This window comes from Chelonia mydas, chromosome 3 (assembly GCF_015237465.2).
Source record: "Chelonia mydas isolate rCheMyd1 chromosome 3, rCheMyd1.pri.v2, whole genome shotgun sequence".
Taxonomy (NCBI): domain Eukaryota; kingdom Metazoa; phylum Chordata; order Testudines; family Cheloniidae; genus Chelonia; species Chelonia mydas.
Window position 1 is genome coordinate 61,317,464 of NC_057851.1, and position 19,178 is coordinate 61,336,641.

A 19,178-nucleotide genomic window follows, 5' to 3' on the forward strand; every position below is an offset into this window, starting at 1 on the left:
TATTATCTCCCATAAATGTAAACAAACTTGTTTGTCTTAATGATTGGCTGAACAAGAAGTAGGACTGAGTGGACTTGTTGGCTCCAAATTTTTACATTGTTTTGTTCCTGAGTGCAGTTATCTAACAAAAAAAAAAATCTACATTTGTAAGTTGCACTTTCATGACAAGGAGATTGCACTACAGTACTTGTATGAGGTGAACTGAAAAATACTTTTTGTTTTATCATTTTTATGGTGCAAAATGTTTTGCTTTGTATTCGGTGTTGTAATTAAAATCAATATATTTGAAAATGTAAAAACATCTAAAATATTTAATAAATGTCAATTGATATTCTATTGCTTAACAGTGCGATTAAAACTGCAATTAATCACAAGTAATCTTTTTAATCGTGATAAATTTAAATTAATCGTGTGAGTTAACTGCAATTAATTGACAGCCCTAACCCTTACCCAGATCTATTTTTCCAAAAAAAATTATTAAATTTTGTGCAAGTGTTTAACAATGAATCGATCCCTGAGGGTTTTCTGTGAGTAGTCAATATTTGGCAGTCAAGATGTTTTGGTTAGCTGAGATTAAGTCAGGTGGTATTGTTATTTGACTGACTGGCACTAGCAGCACACACATACTCACATATGCTAATATAAAAATAGTTAACATTCATTTCCTTAAACATTGGCTTCTTTAAGTCTCAACTGCACAAACGCTTGTGGAGAGTAAACACAAAACGGGTGGGAAAGCACATTCACTTAAATATTTGAACAAATATTCGCAGTAATGCTTTTGTGCCATTTACCCAGTTCTAACTGGGAAGGAGCCAAAACAAACTTGTCTTCTAAAGTGCCCTGCATGCAGTTAAGAAGAATAAAAGTACCCAAATCCATCCAAGAGACTAAGGGTATGTCAGCAATCTACACAGCAAAAGCAGATCCGCAGCAGCAAGTCTCAGGATATATCTACACTGCAATTTAAAGCCCGCGGATGGCCCATGCCAAACTCATGGCGCTCAGGCTGAGGGGTTGTAAATGCAGTGTGGACATTTGGGTTTGGGCTTGAGCCTGGGCTCTAGGTCCTGCAAGGTGGGAGGCTCCCAGAGCTTGCAGCCCAAGCCAGAACATCTATACCACAATTAAACAGCCCCACAAGCCTGAGTCAGTTGGCATGGGCCAGCTGCAGGTGTCTAACTGCAGCGTAGACATGCCTCAGAGCCTGGGTCAACTGACTCAGGCTTGTGGGTCTCACTCTGTGGGGCTAAAAATATTTGCCTAGACATACAGACTCATGCTGGAGCCAAACTCCAAAACCCAGAAACGGGGGAGGGTCTCAGAGCCCCGGCTGCAGCCCAAATGTCAACATTTGCACTGCTGGTTTTAGCTCCATGGTGCAAGCCCTTGGAGCCTGAGTCAGTTGACCCAGGCTCTGAGACTCGCTGTTGCAGGGATTTGTTTGCTGGGTAGACATACCTTCAACTGCAAACACGTAAGAATTAGCCACATCAGTTTCCCACTGCTGTCATTGCAAAGCACCACAGGCAGCAGAGAAAAGTGCAAGATAGGGACAGGAGCTATGGCATTTCATGGAAGAAAAGAGTACTGTAAGGAAGATGCAGTCACAACAGTTCGACATTAGCAACAGTCCCAGCCAAGGCAACTGAGAAATCCCCCTAAACTATAGGAAGGCAGAATTAGGCCTAAGATCCCGAAAGGAAAGTTGGGAGAGAACATATTCTGAATTTAGTAGAATTACTCTGAATTTACTCTATTGTAACTGAAAACAGAATAAGGCCCAGAAGCTCATGGAGGGCAGCCAAAGGAATTGTTGGCTTCATGAGTTAAAGCTGTACGTGGTAACAGGAAACTTAAGGTCAAATAAAGAGACCCTCATCTGGCCATGATTCTATCAGCTAATACAGCCCACCAAGTAAATGGCAGTAGGATTACAAGATTTAAAGGGCTGTTCTTCACCGGAGCTCAAGACTCTGTCAAACAGTGTTACAATTCTAGCATATCAGGTTTTTCAAATAATGACATTTAAACTATTTTTATTAATGTGCCAAACTATAGAATTAAAAGGGGTGTTCCCATCATAAATGCAGTTCTCTGTCATTCCCACTGCATCATATTAGATTACTGGGTGAGAGATGAAGGAGTAGTGTTTATTTAAATTACATCTTCTCCATAGTTTGTTTGCAGTCTATAGTTGACTAGAGAAGGGAGGTGCTGAGGTTCTGTGGTTGGGTGGGTTGCGGGCACTGGTATCACATAGCAGCATCATGGGAGATGCGTCAACAGTACAATTTGGGGAAGTGAGCCCAGAGACAGCAGAATTTATGCCATGTGGTTCCTATTCCACAGCCTCCCACAGTAGGTCTTTGCAAGCCTTGATCTTCACTACATAAAAGAGGTGTTTGAAACTCGAATTAACTAACTCAAAGTAAAATTTTAGTGAAGACAAGGGTTTGTAGTTTTCCCACAAATTAGCAGCTCACGTAAAAGTCCAGGCTTGCTCATAAATCTTTAACGCAACATGCTAACTCACGTGAAAACTACAAACCCTTGTCTTCACTAGGATTTTACCTCAAGTTAGCGAACTTGAGTTAAGAACATGTTTTTTTTTCTTTTTGGTGTGTGTGTGTTTTGTAGTGTAGATAAGGTCCAAGGGTCAACAGAACTGCCAATGGAATCACACACACAAACTGAAATAGATACAGTTAAACATTAGGGTGGCCAGATATAAAACTGTTGAGATTCACAGTGTTTTCATGGACTAACTTATTGAATAATAAGAGTATAGCAGTAGGAACATACTACTGACCATCTGACCAGGATGGTGATGGTGACTGTGAAATGCTTAGGGACATTACAGAGGCTACAGAAAACTCAATAACAATGGAGGATTTCAGCTATCGCCATATTAACTGAGTGCATGTCATCTCCGGATGTGATGCAGCGATAAAATTTCTAGACCCCCAAAATGACTGCTTCTTGGAGCAGTTAGTTCTGGAACCCACAAGGAGAGAGGCAATGCTTGATTTAGTCCTAAGTGGAGCACAAGATCTGGTCCAAGAGGTGAATATAGCTGAACCACTCAGTAATAGCAACCTTAATATAATTAAATTTAACATCCTTGTGGGGGGGGGGGGGAATACCAAAGAAGCCCACCACAGTAGCATTTAACTTCTAAAGGGGGAACTACACAAAAATGGGGAAGCTAGTTAAACAGAAATTAAAAGGAACAGTCACAAGAGTGAAATGCCTACAAGCACATGGAAAATTTTTAATCACACCATAATGGAGGCTCAAACTAAATGTACAATCCCAAATTTAAAAAAAACAGTAAAAACACCCCCAAAATGCCACCATGGCTAACCAGAGAGAAAGAGGTGGTTAGGCACAAAAATACATCCTTTAAAAATTGGAAGCCAAATTCTACTCAGGAAAACAGAAAGGAGCATAAACTCTGGCAAGTCAAGTGTAAAAGTATAATTAAGCAGGCCAAAAAAGAATTTGAAGAGGAACTAGCAAAAGACACAAAAACTAACAGCAATGTTTTTTTTTTTTTTAAGTACATCAGAAGCAGGAAGCCTGCCAAACAATCAGTGAGGTCACTAGATGATCCACATGTTAAAAGAATACGCAAGGAACACAAGGCCAGTGTGGAGAAGCTAAATTAATTTTTTGCACCAGTCTTCACTGCAGAGGATGTGAGGGAGATTCCCACACCTGAGCCATTCTATTTAGATGACAAATCTGAGGAACTGTCCCAGATTAAAGTGTCAATAGAGGAGGTTTTTGGCACAACTGATAAATTAAGCAGTAATAAGTTACCAGGACCAGACGGTATTCACCAAAGAGTTCGGAGGGAACTCAGGTATGACAGTACACAACTACTAACTGGTATGTAGCTTATCACGTAAATCACCCTCTGTACCAGATGACTAGAGGATTGCTAATGTAATGCCATTTTTTTTTAAAAAGGCTCCAGAGGCGATCTTGGCTATTACAGGCCAGTAAGCCTAACTTCACTATCAGGCAAATTGGTTGAAACTATAGTAGAGAACAGAATTATCAGATACATAAATGAACACAATATGTTAAGGAAGCATCAACAAGGCTTTTTTGCAATGGGAAGTCATGCCTCACAAATCTACTAGAATTCTGTAGATTTCTGGGACCTATGCTGTTCAACATATTCATATATAATCTGGAAAAAGGGGTATACAGCAAAGTTTGCAGACAATACAAAATTACTCAAGATAGTTAAGTCTAAAGCAGACTGTGAAGAATTACAAAGAGATTGGGTGACTAAGCAACAAAATGGCAGATGAAATTCAATGTTGATAAATGCAAAGCAATGCAGATTGGAAAACATAATCTAACTATACATACAGAATGATGGGGTCTAAATTAGCTGTTACTACTCAAGAAAGATCTAGGTGTCATTATGACTAGTTCTCTGAAAAAAATATATGCTCAGAGTGCAGTGGCAGTCAAAAAAAGCTAACAGAATATTAGGCAAGGGATAGATAATACTACAGAAAATATCATAATGGCACTATATAAATCCACGGGACACTCACACCTTGAATACTGCATATAATTCTAGTTGCCTCATCTCAAAAAAGATATATTAGAAATGGAAAAAGTAGAGATTAGGCAACAAAAATGATTAGGGGTATGGAACAACTTCCATATGAGAAGAGATTAAAAACACTGGATCTTTTCATTTTAGGAAAGCAAAGACTAAGGGGAGACATGATAGAGATCTATAAAATCATGAATGATGTGGAGAAAGTAAATAGGGAAGCATTATTTACCTCTTAACATAACAGAAGAATCAGTGGTCACCCCATAAAATTAATAGGCAGCAGGTTTAAAACAAATTAAACATAAGGAAGTACTTCTCTGAATGCAGAGGTAACCTGTGGAACTCATTGCTAAGGGATGTTGTAATGGTCAAAAGTATAAGCGGGTTCAAAAAATAATTCAATAAGTTCATGGAGGATAGGTCCATCAAGGGCTATTAGCCAAGATGGTCATGGATACAATCCCATGCTCTGGGTGTCCCTAAATCTCTGACTGCCAGACTGGGACTAGACAATAGGGAATCGATCACTTGATAATTACCTTGTTCTGTTCATTCCCTCTGAAGCATCTGGTGCTGGCCACTGTCAGAAGAAAGAAAAGGAGGACTTGTGGCACCTTAGAGACTAACAAATTTATTTGAGCATAAGCTTTCATGAGCTACAGCTCACTTCATCGGATGCATTCAGTGGAAAATACAGTGGGGAGATTTATATACAAAGAGAACATGAAACAATAGGTGTTACCATACACACTGTAAGGAGAGTGATCTCTTAAGATGAGCTGTTACCAGCAGGAGAGCGGGGGGAAAACCTTTTGTAGTGATAATCAAGATGGGCCATTTCCAGCAGTTGACAAGAATGTCTGAGGAACAATGGGGGATGGAGGGGGGAAATAAACAAGGGGAAATAGTTTTACTTTGTGTAATGACCCATCCACTCCCAGTCTCTATTCAAGCCTAAATTAATTGTATCCAGTTTGTAAATTAATTCCAAATCAGCAGTCTCTCATTGGAATCTGTTTTTGAAGTTTTTTTTTGTTGAAGAATTGCAACTTTTAGGTCTGTAATCGAATGACCAACATGTTTGGTACACAGCCCTCTATCTGGCATTCATCCAAATAGCTGTTACTTTCAGGAAGACCCTTGCCTAAGAATGCTATTGGAATACTACCCAATTTAGGACTTTGGACCAAGGACCCTCAGCTGAGAGAACTCCTTTCTTGAAATCCTGAGAATCAATAATCTATAGAATACTAACTCCCTGATGAGGGCTCTTGGTTGGCAAAGATATTTGGACCCCATGGCATCTAAAGACCTCACCCAGGTTAATTACAGACAGGGCATACGACGAGGATTGTTTGATTTTATCTTTGGGGCACATTTTAATCTGAGGAGGTTAGGATGACCCTTGGACTCTGGCCAGAGCCTCTTCAGGTTCAATTTGAGGTTAGTCTGACTCCAATTCTACCTAATAGAAATTCTAGCATCCATCTCTTTTTACCATGTCAGAATGTAAGGCATTATTGATATGACTGAGTGTCTCTGGAAAGGAGGAATTAAAATGGCAGTGCTGTCTATTAAATTATAAATCTTGCAATAATTCCATTTCTTTGGCTACTGAAATTAATGCCATTTCCATCTGCCCCAACAATCCTCTTAAATATTTATCTTTATTCAGTTCTTTCTGGTTAAAACATCATCTCTATCTCATATACTTTTCTACAATACAATGTAGAGATCATTTTAATGGAATATTACTCTGTGACATGTTAATTTTCTCCCTTCACTAGAAGATAAAGCACAAAAAGGTTCACCCCATATAGCAGCAAACCTTGGCTATTTGTTTGCTAAGCAGGTGACATTTTTATTATGGAATCGTTCTACTCCAGTGACTTTATTTCTCTTATATGAAATTACTACGGATGTAGATGTTGACATTCTTTATGATGGATGCTGTTTGACGAAGCTATTCATTCTACCATCATGTAAAAGCTCACTCTATCTGTCACGCTGTTTTCATAGAATGATGGGGTGTATAGGCCCACACAGGGGAACCAAGGGTATGGGCCCAGAAGGCCCTGCCTAGCCACACCTGCTGGGTATGCCCAAAATAGAGCAGAGCTCAAAAGGGAGCAGCCCAGCTTAGTCAGGGTGGACAGGACAAGGGAGCAGTCCTGTGCTGGTAGCTCCTGCAGAGGGATGCAAGAGCTCCACGCTGCCTGGACCAGACCCTGCTGCAGAGCCACCGAAGGCCCCTGTGGAGATTGGGAATAGGGGGCTGGGATTGAAAGAGAAGAGCCTCCAAATCACTGTCGATGGGAATCCCCTTCCCCACCATGACACTGGAGAGGCCTGAGAACACATTAGGAAGTGACCCAGGGAGCAGGCTTGGTGGCATCCGCCTTCCAGGCTGCATATCTGACCGGCCAGTCATGGGGCCCTGGGATGTAATCCAATGGAGCAGGGAGGGCCTGGGTTCCCCTACCGCCAGCTGTAGACAATTGCCACTAGGCAACGCTGCTGGGGCTCAGACATTGAACTCCCTCACAGATTCATAGATTCTCACTGCTGGGCAGCGTAGCCACAGACTCTTGCAGCTGAGCGGCACTGCTGAGCTCAGCCATCAAACCTGCCAACAACTGGTGGAGAGCACAGGCAGAGACCCAGTCCCATTCGGAGGACAGCAGGCGTACCGGCAAACTGACCCAAGGGACACCACGGATGCAGAAAACCTGCTTAAACTGATGGTAAAGAGCCAACAGCAGCAGGTGGCTCAGCAACAGGGTCAGCTACTGCAATAGACAGCTGCCCAGCAGCTACTTCGAGAGCCAGCAGCACAGCACCAGAAGCAACATGAACAGCTAATCCAGCACTTAGTGACATTCCTGCAGCCCCAGAGGGCATCTAATGCCTTGGCACCAGAATCCTCAGGTAACATATCCCACCCCCCACACTTGGCCTGCCCATCAGGCATGAGAAAATGGGTCCTGGGGTTGACCCAGAAGCCTTCTCGCACACTTTGAGCAGGTGGCGAACACAGTGTGCTGGCTGCCGGAACACTGGCCACCCTCACCATTCCATATTTAACGGGACTCACCTAAGCTGCCTACAGGGGCCTAGATCCCATAGAGGCACTGGAGTATGTTAAAGTAAAAACCAGCCTTTTTGGGCTACATGGACCTCAACCCCAAGACACTCTGCCAATGATTCAGGAAGCAAAAGTATCCATGAGGAGCCCAGCCCTTGGTGGTGGTACAATGCCTGAAAGAACGGTGTTGCCACTGGCTAGACCCCGAGAAGCAGCCCGGAGTTTAAGTAGCAGAGGTTGCTGTGCTGGAGCAGTTCATCCAGATTCTCCTGGCTGGAGCAAGAGAATGGGTGAAGCACCATCAACTGGCAGAGACCATAACCCTGATGGAGAATTTTGTGGCAGCAGAGGGCCCAGTCTCTCTGACACCTAGGATCAGGGCACCCAAACTCCAGACACCAATCTTTAGTAGAGGCCAGGCTAGTAGGAGAGGCCAAGCATTGCTGAACCAGTCACTCCTCTTCACGTCACCCCCACCCAAGGGCTGGAGCTCAGCCAACAAGGTGGAGCAGAGAAAGTGCGAGGTCCCCAAGAAGGAAGGTGTGTGCCGCCAGGAACTCCCACAACCCCAGAGGAGGAACAACCAACTATGACCCTGAGGGGGAATGGTTTTGAGTGTGGACAGAAAGAACACTTTAGGCAGGAGTGCCTTTTTGTGGACTGCAGCTACGGACAGGCATGGATGGCCTGCTCCAGTGCTTGCAGATGAAGACGGCCAAGATGCTAATCCCAGTAGGGGGTCAACGAATCAGAGATCACAGTCCTGGTAAACTCCAGATGCAGCCAAACAACCACACAAGAAAATGTAGTAGAGTCTCCCAACACATCAGGCACTCCCCTCTACCTCCAGTTCCTATGAGAGGGATGTATGACCCTACCCCATGACAGAACTTCCATTGAGGGTAAGGGAGCACATTGAGACTTGCCAGGTAGGGTTATTAGCCATCCTGACCTACGCTGTGATGTTAGGGCAAGACCGGAAATATTTTGGGGAGGTCCTGAAATGGTGGAGCAAAGATCCCCCCCGACCCACCAGTGGAAATCAGCCTAGTCCCAAAAGCAAGGGGGCAGATCCCCCTGACAGCCAAGTCCCAGGAAAAGATGGCCTTCCTTATCCCATTTGGACTATACCGATTTGTGACTATGGCATTCAGCCTCCACAGAATGGCAACCACCTTTCAGCAGCTGATGGATCCTTGAGAAGGCAAGACTTACAGTAAACCTGGTCACATGCCTCCTAGGACAGAGAGAAGTGATATATCTCTTCTGCACTGTGGGGTAGGGCTGGCTGCACCTCCTGGTGGACAAAGTCCAGATGCTGACAGATTGCCCAATACCATCAACCAAAAGCAGGTACAACATTTCCTAGGCTTGGCCAGCTATTACAGGCAGTTCATGCCCAACTTCACCACAATAGCTGTCCCCCTTACCAACCTGGTGAAAGGCACCAGTCCCAAGGAAGTGCAGTGGATAGAGGCCTGCAGCAGGGCCTTCAAAACCTTTAAGGACTGGCCAACCCAGGGGCCAGTTCTCCTCCACCCAACTTTAGAAAGCAATTCATTCTGCAAACAGAAGCCTAAGAAGTGGAACTTGGGTCTGTGCTGTCCAAAGAGCTTGCGGGCAAAGAACATCCGATCCTATATATAAATAGAAATCTGTTTCCTCGGGAGGTGAACTACTCAGCAATAGAGAAGGATCCCCTGGTAGTGAAATAGGCCATAGAGGCACTTTGGTATTATCTCCTAGGGAACTCCTTCCTACTCATCACAGACCACACTCCCTTCTGGAGGCTAGATTTCAGAGTAACAGCTGTGTTAGTCTGTATTTGCAAAAAGAAAAGGAGTACTTGTGGCACCTTAGAGACTAACCAATTTATTTGAGCATAAGCTTTCTGAAGGCTAAACTCCACAAAAGACACTAATGCCTGGATCATGAGATGGTACCTTTCCCTACAACCCTATGACTTCCAGGTATTCCACCTCCCAGGAAAGGCACACAAGAATGATAATTTCTTTTCTGGGTATCATAGAATCACAGGACTGGAAGGGACCTGGAGACATCACCTAGTCCAGTCCCCAGCACTCATGGCAGGACTAAGTATTATCTACACCATCCCTGGCAGGTGTTTGTCTAACTGGCTCTTAAAAATCTCCGACGATGGAGATCCCACAACCTCCCTAGGCAATTTATGCCAGTGCTTAACCACTCTGACAGTTAGGAAGCTTTTCCTAATGTCCAACCTAAACTGCCCTTGCTGCAATTTAAGCCCATTAATTCTAGTCCTATCCTCAGAGGTTAAGGAGAATAATTCTTCTCCCTCCTCCTTGTAACAACCTTTTATGTACTTGAAAACTATCATCATGTCCCCCCTCCGCTTCTCTTCTCTAGGTCAAACAAACCCTATTTTTTTCAATCTTCTCTCATAGGTCATGTTTTCTAGAGCTTTAATCATTTTTGTTGTTCTTCTCTGGACTTTCTCCAATTTGTCCACATCTTTCCTGAAAAGTGGCACCCAGAACTGGACACAATACTCTAGTTAAGGCCTAATCAGAATGGAGTACAGCAGAAGAATTACTTCTTGTGTCTTGCTTACAACACTCCTGCTAATACATATAAGAATGATGTTTGCTGTTTTTGCAAGTGTTATATGGTTGACTCATATTTAGCTTGTGATCCACTATGACCCCCAGGCCCAGATCACTTTCTGCAGTACTCCTTCCTAGGCAGTCATTTCTCATTTTGTATGTGTGCAACTGATTGTTCCTTCCTAAGTGGAGTACTTTGCATTTGTCCTTATTGAATTTCATCCTATGGATAGAGAAGAGAGGCAGAAAGAAGACCTGTCCCTGGGTCTTAGCCTGAGGGGGAGGTTGTGGGATGGAGTGTACAGGTCCCATACCGGGGAACAAAGGGTTAACAAACAGCTCTGGACTCAGAAGGCCCTGCTCAGCTGCACCTGCTGGGCATGTTCACAATGGACACAGAGCTCAAAAGGAAATTGCCTAGCTCAGTCAGGACAGATAGCACAAGGAAGTAGTCCTGTACTGGTAGCTCCTGCAGAGAGGCTGCAGGAGCTCCATACTGCCTGGATCAGACCCTGCTGCAGAGCCACTGAAGACCCACGTGGAGAGGAGGGTCATGACTGAAGGAGAAGAGCTTCTGGATCACTGTCAGTAAGAACCCATCCACGCCCCATGAATTCTTACCCTACCCCTGTTGTGACTTTGGAGGGGGCTGAGAATGTGACAGGAAGTGATTCAGGGAGCAGACTTGGTGGTGTCCATCCCCAAGGCTTCATATCTGACCAGCCAGTCGCAGAGCCCTGGATTGGAACCCAGTGGAGCAGGGAGGGCTAAGGTTCCCCTGCCAACTGTAGACTCTTGCCACTAGATAATGCTGCTTGGCTCAGACATCAAACCCCTCAACACGCAGATAAGTATCTATATCACAAAACCCACCATCACAATTGTCTTTCTTACATTAAGAACTCACTACTCACAGACACGTAAGAGAACTTTCAAAGAGATGTGATTGAGGAGATTATGGTGGCTTATTGAAACAGGATTGGGAGATCATTCCTGGCATAAGTGACTGCATGGAAAAGGTACAAAGAAAATAAATATGGCATCGAGGCTGACATTTAGCACATGACAACTGACACTAACAGATACTTTTGTGTCTGGACAGGTTACTGACTGAAGTACATAGGTGGTATAAGGAAGGCTGCATTGATGCTGCCTAGGCTACATGTACTCAGCACATGAATAGACCCTTTCAGAACTATTAATTCAGTTTAAAAAATAAATACAATATTTTAATTACAGGTGCAACATACTGATTTGTTCCTAACTGGCTGCAGATTTATGTCTTTTTAAAAAAGATTTATCAGTAAATGAAAGTAATCTGTCTGGCAATATAAATCAGTTGACAATGACATAATTAGGTCAAATTCAATCCTGTTGTCTACAACTGAACTTGTGTCTAAAGCATTTTTTGTCAGTCTGATTCTTTAGCAAGTGACCAGTGAGTCAGTATAGTTTCCAAGTCCTTGCCTTCCAAATGGGGAAAAGATTCTCTTCTATGAAATCTGCAGAATTATTTCATATGATTACCAAGTTTTGCTCTAATCTAACTATGCAGTCTAAATCCAGGAAAGATTGGATTCTGAGCTTGAATGAACTCTTAGCATTCTCCTTTGAAAGATAAATACGCACTCCATAAATTTCTCATTGGTCTAAACAATAGAAACATCTGTTTAGGTTCAGGGACAGCTTTTTGGCTGAGTTTACCAATAGGGAGGCTTAGTTAGTATGTACATCAGTTCTCTCCATGTTGCAAGCAACCAAAATTACTGCTGCAGTCAATATGATGCACTATAGAGAGTAACAAGCGAGAGAAAAAGTAAATTAGACAAACAATCATAAACACTCAAGCAATAAGACCCTTAAAATAATATAGTTTTCATATTATTCTGCTATTATTCTAGTCCCACAGTTTTCCATATAGATGAATTTCTGCAGTTTTACTCAATTACTCAGAAAAAAAGAGCAAAGTTTGTGGATAAAATCAGATCTTATGGGCCGATAGGTTTTGAGTCATCCATTTGTGTCAAGTTAATTCATTTTCCTACACTAGAAAAATGCTTTCCTTTAAAAAAAAAAAAAAAAAGAAGAAAGAAAAACAACCCAACAACAATAACCTAATATATATGTCCCCTTTCCTAGCTCTGTTTTTATTGTGCTACTAGTATAAGGTATTCACCAAATCTTTCAATCAATAGATCACAGTTAAGGGTCAAAAGAAGAAATCTTTAGCCTTTCCCAGGCAAAACTCCCACTTGAAGAGGAAAAGTGAATTCAAGACCCAAAGAGTCCTTCTTAAGAACACTTTATCCAATGCCCTTTCTCTTGAAGGAATTAGTTTCAACAAAAAAATTGCCTAAATTCTTTAGAACAAAGCCTTGAAAGTGCTTGTGTAATTAAACATGAAGAGTGGGCTTTATTTTATTAATATTATTATTCGTATTACCATAGCATCTAGAAGTCCTAGTTATGGATCAAGACCCCATTGCACTAGGTGTGCACAATTACAGAACAAAAAGATGGTCCCTGCCCCAAGGAGCTTATCACCTAAATATAGGACAACAGATGGATACAGACACGATGGTGGAGTACAAGTAAACAATGAAACAACACTGATCATCATGATACTCAGTAGTATCAGCACACCAGCAGCCCAATCACTGTCAATTTTTAAGTAGCAATTGTGGCAAAGGAGAGTTGAAGGTGGATAATGAGGTAGCCTTGCCAATGTTTATGGTGTGAGGGGCAGCATGGGAGAAAGCACGAAGGTGCTTATTTGAAAGTTTAACAAGTGGATGATGGAGGCTGGCTTTGTGGGGCAATCAGAGGTGAGCATCCACTGCTTGATAGCAACTGAAAGAAGATAGCTAGGGTGGGAATTGTCTGTGAAGGGCCTTAAAAGTGAAAACAAGCAGCATATTTATTTGATGCAGAAGAGACATGGAAGCCAGTGGAAGGATCCAAAGAGAGGGTGGTTGACAAGGTCAAAGTGACAGGCTAGAAACATGATCTTTACAGCAGCATTCTGAATGGATATGAGTAGGGCAAGATTGCATTTGTCAATGCCAAAGAGAAGGACATTGAGGTAATCAAGAAGCTAGAGCATGGACGAGAGTTTTAGCTGTGTGGATGGATAGGAAAGCTTGTATCTTAGAGATGTTATTCAGAAAGAATCAGCAGGATTTAGATATAGCCCAGACACAAGAACCTTGGGAAGTCCAAACGTAGCTGAGGCAAAGTTAATGGCCTGAGTGACAGACAAGATGATGCTGTTGTCTACAGTGATCAGGAAAGGAGTCAGCAGGGAAGGCTTGGATGGAAGGGAGGTTAGGAGCTCTGTTTTGCCATGCGGATCTTGAGCTGACAGCTGGACATACAAGAGGAGATGTCAGAGAGACAGGACAAGATTTTAGTAGGGACAGAAGGAGACAGGTCTGGAGTCAAGAGGTAGATCTATGAGCTGTCAGCATAGAGAGGGTAGCTGAATTCGTATTTGTGGATGAGATTACACAGAGATAAGGTGCAGGAGGCAGAGAGAAGGGGACAAAAGGCAAAACCCTAGGGAACTCCCACAGAAAGTTGGAAGGCACATGAGGTGGATCTTCTGAAGGACACACTGAAGGAGCAATTAGAGAGGTAAAAGGAGAAGTGAGATAGGACAAAATTTCAAGAAGAACATAATCAACTACATCAAAGGCAGCTGATAGATCAACAAGGATGAGGATGGAGTACTGGTTGTAAGCTTTGGCTACGAAGAGGCTATTAGAGACTTTGGCAAGAGTGGTTTCAGTTGAGTGCAAGGGGCAGAAGTCAGACTGGAGAGGAACTACAGACCGAGATTGTAGACTTAGAAGCACAAGTCCCATTTTCACTGTATGCAGAATAAGAACATTTTCAAATTCAGGTGGGATAAGGCAAAAGGAAAAATACAGAGCTAAATATTAATAAAAATCCCAAGAAAATAAAATATATGGTATACTTACAGCACATTTAATATTTAAACAAGGTAATGAAAACTGAAAACAATAACTTTTATTTTGTTAATGACTCATTGACTGATATAGTATGCAAGAGCCAATTTAGATTACATGTTTTCACAGTGATTTTGTAAGTACAGAATGGAAAACAATGGGACAGAAAGAAACATGTTTGATATGATCTTCATAATTTTGTCAAGCAATTCCATCAGCTCCCATAATTCTCTCCTGACCTTGGATAAGCCCAGTTTCTGATAGGGGTGTGCATTTTTAATATATAACATCTTTAAAGGTCTGTCCCAGTGAGGTGTTAAGCATCTGCTGGGAGGTAATGAATGCCCTTAACTCCCACAGATTTTATTGGGAGTTAAGGGACTGGTCAGCATTTTGCAGCATCTGGTTCTAAATGTATAAATCAAAAGTGCAAATTTAAGTAGCCTGAAGAAATACTAGTTTTTCTACATTGGGCATATCAATAGGATATAGATATAAAAATAAATAAGAAAATCAATAAGAAAGCATTTACAATGTATTCATTAAGATCCACACTCTCTCCTTGGATGTGCATTTTTGCTTTCCACTGATGAGAGTCCCACAGGCATAGTATTTTATCCTGAAAATATCACCTAAAGAAGGGGTGGCCAACCTGTGGCTCCAGAGCCACATGTGGCTCCTTGTATAGGCACCGACTCCGGGGCTGGAGCTACAGGTGCCAGCTTTCCAATATGCCGTGGAGTGCGCACTGCTCAACCCCTGGCTCTGCCACAGGCCCTGACCCCACTCCACCTCTTCCTGCCCCCTCCCCTGAGCCTGCCATGCCCTCGCTCCTCCCCCCCCACCCGGAGCCTCCTGCACATCATGAAGCAGCTGATGGGGATGGGGGGGGAGGCCCACCGGCAGCCCTGCCGATTGGCACAGGAGGTGCTGGGAGTGGAGGGCTGCTGATGTATTACTGTGGCAATTACACTGGTAAATTCTGGCTCCTTCTCAGGCTCAGGTTGGCCACCCCTGACATAAGGTCAATATTTAACTGATGGAAGAAATTATATTTTCTAGCCTGATGACCACAATGAAGAATGAGGGCCAGGATATCAGACGCTGGGCACCAAACCAGTGTACACTGGTGTGTTGCTTCATCGCACATTTTCTAACTGCATATTTTTCATTTTGGGAAAGCTAATGCTGTGGTTCATATATTTAAACCAAATCCTTCCACGACAGTTGAAAGCACCAGAGACACATGAGATTGATCTTCCTGCTTCCCACCACTGTGGGAGAGGAGGTTCTGGAATTCACTCCGCTCCACCCATTCAACATTTAGATAGAAAGTGCATAAATTTGTCAACTTCCAGCTAGGGGGGGACTAACTGGAAGGGGTTCTAACAATAATCAAAATAAAAATTATAATTATGGATTCTGGGTTAAGCAAAAGGTGTGGGCCTTTAGACAGGGTAGCCTGGGCTGAGGTTTTGTTGCCATGCTAACTGGCTGGTGTGTGAACTTTTCTGACTGAGGAAAATTTATATTGATTTTTTTTATTCTAATTGTTCTCAGATACAACTTATGTATCGACTTTATTTTACATTTTGTCATAAAAGAATACATATTTTTTTTAGAAACACCCCCCCTCACACACACACCTTTTTTAAAGGGATTAGCATTCTTCTTTGTTTCTTTAAACCAGGTTGTTGATCTTTTGTGTACAGCACAGGAGCATGCAGTGAAGTATGACACATCACTGTTCAGAAAACACGGTCAAGTAGTGCAAGAACACTGGCACTGCCATGCTGCCATTTTGTCCAGTTAAGTCAGAATGGAGGAGCCCATAGCACCACTTGGCCTACAAGCAACATTAAGAAACTGGCATAGTGAAGGAAAAAATCAGGTATGACCACACATAAACGCCATCCAATTTTACGCTCCCCTACTGGTCTTACTTGTCTGTTGACTCCACACACCTTTAATCACTGTGCTATTTTCACTGACCTCATAAGAACCGCTACATCTTTTGAGTCTTGTTGTCACTAATGGAAATCCTAAAGTAATGGAAAACCTAAAAGTGTTACTGTACCTTTAACTTTTCTCCTTGGAGCTGGCTTGGTTCTCTTACTGCCATTAGTCCATATCATCAGTGCAGCTTTCCAATCACTACAACAAGCAAAACTATGTAATGCAGATGAATTGCCTCTGCAGGTCATTGAAAATAGAGAAGTGCCAAACTGTCTTCCCTTCACTCAGTCTTTTGTGCCTGAAATATGAAATTGGATATTCAATTAGTTAAGTACCCTCGACTTTTTTGTTTAGGTTATATTTTGTGATAAAGTAACACATTAATCAAATGAACCACCTGCACCAGTTTCTGAACAGACTTACTTGTCCTGTGTGTATGTATGTATATATATATATATATATATATATATATATATATATATATATATATACACACACACACACACACACGTCCATCCAAAGCCTTGTTAAGGAACTGATTCTGCCACCCCATTGTCATGTTAAGTGCTACCATACATGTAGTTTCATTACTTCAATGTGTTTATTCCCATAATAAGATACTAGTCACCATTAGCAGGTGTGACAAATTGGGTCTCATTTTGGGACGCAAAGCTTAGTCTGCTTTCAAAAATTCTGCTACCAGTGTATACTTTAAAGCACTAAACTTACAATGAACAGTGATTTCTCCATTTAATTTGATCATCATCTTAAATCTACCATACAAGATGCAGCATTTACATTAAAATACAGAATTCTCAAACTTCCAGTTATCTGGACAGTTAATCCTCTTGGAATCTTTATGTCCACAAGGAGAGAAGTCAGATAAGCACGTGTTAGCTTTAATAGGCAGTTATTTCTTCCACATCCAGAAGCCTCTCTTCCAAAAGTAATCTCTTGGGAGACTGAATGAGATCTGGCTCAAACACTTCTGATTCTACAACTCCAATTTGCCTTTCATCCTGATTTAATGACAGCCTCATAGACATCAGGCCCACATTGTCATATTCACCACATCCGACTGGTGCTTAAATTAGAGTTGGGTAAATACTTGGTAACAAATTTGTGAAAGAAGTTTAATGAACTCTTTGTGAAGTGTACATGGGATTACTAGTTTTTTTTGAGTTTATCCAGTATCATTGCCAAATAATTCCTAGTCTTGTTTGTGAAGAAAACCTTGCAACTATTTGACCTGCTCTCATTGGAAAGATAGGTCACATGGTATGTTTGCATGCTCCCTCAAGTCAGGGAGCATGGAGTCTTAGTTTCCCACTCTGAATTCTCAATCATAGATTCAGCATTTAATTTCTAAAACTGCAATATTTATATCAATTTATTGCATCTGTGAACGTTCCTGCCAGTAAATTTGCTTTTGGCAAATACTCTGGCAGAAAAACACAGGAGGGGAAAACAAAGTAAATTTGTTTTAAAACGTGAGGAAATATTCATGAATATTTTTTCTTTTACCCTGTCCTCCCACCTCTGTTTTTAACCACCTGATAAAAAAATCCTTTTTCCTGCTTTTTCACATCTGACTCTGAATTATTCAGATATGGTAATACAATGTCTGCTTGGTATCGTGCCATTTAATACAATGGAGACTGCCAGATCATTTTTTTGCCTCAGAAAGCTTGAGAAGGAAGAATAGTTTTTTCTTCCCATGTGTGTCATATAGTTAAATCAGCAAGTTATCTCCTATAGAGAGGTCGCCTTTCTCTCTGCTCCCCAGAGCTGCAGCTGCGAATGGCAAGGCCTACCGAAGAGTGTACATAGCAGAGAACTTTCAGCTGTAGAATTTCCTCTTACTGTGGCAAATGGAGGCAAAATTAAGGTTATCTTCATTGTATAACATAGCTTGAATAATTCAGTTTTAACAAGCTTTCAGTATTCAAGTGTGCTCTAAACCCACAGAAGTCTCATTTGTCTTTCCTTTTGGATCCATTTGTTTCTGCCATGTACCCCGTGATGATGTAAAAACTATTAAAAGAAAGGTTTTTGTTGAGAAGATGAAAGAATTATAACTTTATTCACTGCAGCCATCCTATGACATACAGTTGTAACAGCATTGTCCACTAAATGGCGTTACAATGATGAGTCATAAAGTATATTCAGAATTTCATGTTGCCCTAACTTTCTTCTTTTACTTTAAATGAGCCCAATCAAAGATCTGCTGCAATTCTTCTGAGTTCCAAAATCGATTAGAATTCATTTGGGCCAAGAAGCTATTTCAAGTGCTCTGCTTATGTCCAGTTACACAGCCATTGGAAAAGCAGTCCTCACAGTGCCTTTATCAATACTAAGCATGCAGTTTGACCTCATCTTTCTATATACATTCTGTTGGATATTCTGGGAGGTTACAGATTAATCCAGCACTCTTATGAGCAAGAAGACAACAACAACTTCAGGAGAGAAAAAAAAGCAAATCCTGCAACATTTCAGATATTTTCTGTTTCAGACCTATATCAAAGTTCTTCCAACTTCCAAGGAACTGAGGACCATACCCTTTACACAAGGCTGCTTAGAACAGAAAGACTTTCTACTATATGGGTTGCCCCAATGGGATAGCATCATGCTACCAAATGAGGGACAACTTCAATATCTGAACTCATTTCCTGTGCTCTTGAATGGGAAAGAGTACTATATTACTAGTTAGTGATCCTGACTGTTGATTCAAGAGTAGCATTAACAGACTGGAAGAGCTATCAGCCCAATATTGGTGGACCTGGCTGGATACTGGGACTTGGACTTAGCAAAAATAGTGGAACTTCATGTGGCTCTGAGAAGGTGCATGCGACCTGGGGCATGAGAAATACCATCAGTTAAGCATAGAACTGGCATCAGAATAACCAGAAATAGAATAAGAAAAGCCCTATTAGGCCAGGCAGTCGATGCCAAGCCACTGAAAGTTTTCTCCCAAAGATGCATTTGCTAATGCTTTGTCC

The 19,178-nt window shown here is 41.9% G+C and overlaps 1 long non-coding RNA gene across 3 annotated transcripts in view; it reads right to left on the minus strand.

The window, feature by feature from the left end:
• Positions 1–19,178, minus strand: part of LOC122464981 — a 38,511-nt gene that overhangs the window by 10,844 nt on the left and 8,489 nt on the right. For all 3 annotated transcript variants that reach the window (XR_006289459.1, XR_006289458.1, XR_006289460.1), the window contains one exon: positions 16,301–16,477. This is a non-coding gene — a long non-coding RNA (uncharacterized LOC122464981). The remainder of the gene's footprint in view (positions 1–16,300; positions 16,478–19,178) is intronic.